Consider the following 1,450-nt stretch of genomic DNA (forward strand, 5'->3'; position numbering starts at 1 on the left):
AAATGTTTTCCTTTGAATGAAAACTACTGGCCGGTTACGCCTTTAGATTTACTTAAACACATAGTTACTAAACGAAATGCACCTGTGAAGGGTATATTAGTTTCGGTACAGCCGAAGTTAACCTTTTTTCTTGTTTTAACTATATTTCATATAATAGAAATAACGAACGCATTTTTTTATTTGGGATAAGTCAGTTTTAAGGTGAATTCAGATTCATTTCGTTTATACCATGTTTAGACCGACACTTAATCATATGATTTCAGCTGTTGAGAGGTTTATCCCACTAATCTTATAAATTTATCAAGATTTCGCCATACACAAACCACAGCTCAAAATCACTTCATTGAAGTGATTTAAAACTTATCCATGCTAAATCTTTCAATGTGACTCTGATTTTGCGCCATCTACTTGTCAGCATTGGAAATTATTACATTTTCACAGCTGATTTAGACACTACAAAGGGGAAAAAATCTAAACAAGCAATTAGTTTAAAGAAATTAATCTAATTTCAACCTAAAATCGACTTCCCAAATGAAAAAATGTGTCCATTATTTTCGTTATATGGAAGATATTTAAAAGAATACGGCTTTTATTACAAAATACTATATAACAATGATTTCTTTTGATAAATATTGAGCGATGTGAGTTCTTGAATGGCAAAAACAGCTGCTTTCTTCTTTCCAACGGCAGTGAGAACGGGCTGATTAGCGAAGGGCTTAAATGTAATATCTTCTTCTTGATTGGCGTAGTCACCGCTTACGCGATTGTAGCCGAGTTAACAACCGCGCCAGTCGTTTCTTCTTTTCGCTACGTGGCGCCAATTAGATATTCCAAGTGAAGCCAGGTCCTTCTCCACTTGGTCCTTCCAACGGAGTGGATGTCTTCCTCTTCCTCTGCTTCCCCCGGCGGGTACTGCATCGAATACTTTCAGAGCTGGAGTATTTTCGTCCATCCAGACAACATGACCCAGCCAGCGTAGCCGCTGTCTTTTAATTCGCTGAACTATGTCAATGTCGTCGTATATCTCGTACAGCTCATCGTTCCATTGAATGCGATATTCGCCGTGGTTAACGCGCAAAGGACCATAAATCTTTCGCAGAACTTTTCTCTCGAAAACTCGCAACGTCGACTCATCCGTTGTTGGCATCGTCCAAGCCTCTGCACCATATAGCAGAACGGGAATTATGAGTGACTTATAGAGTTTGGTTTTTGTTTGTCGAGAGAGGGCTTTGCTTCTCTATTGCCTACTCAGTCCGAAGTAGCACCTGTTGGCAAGAGTTATCCTGCGTTTGATTTCTAGGCTGACATTGTTGGTGGTGTTTACGCTGGTTCCAAGATATATGAAATTATGTACAACTTCAAAGCTATGACTGTCAACAGTGACGTGAGTGCCAAGTCGCGAGTGCGACGACTGTTTGTTTGATGACAGGAGATATTTCGTCTTGCCCTC

This window comes from Bactrocera latifrons, unplaced genomic scaffold (assembly GCF_001853355.1).
Source record: "Bactrocera latifrons isolate USDA-ARS-PBARC rearing strain unplaced genomic scaffold, ASM185335v1 scaffold_216, whole genome shotgun sequence".
In the NCBI taxonomy this organism is placed as follows: domain Eukaryota; kingdom Metazoa; phylum Arthropoda; class Insecta; order Diptera; family Tephritidae; genus Bactrocera; species Bactrocera latifrons.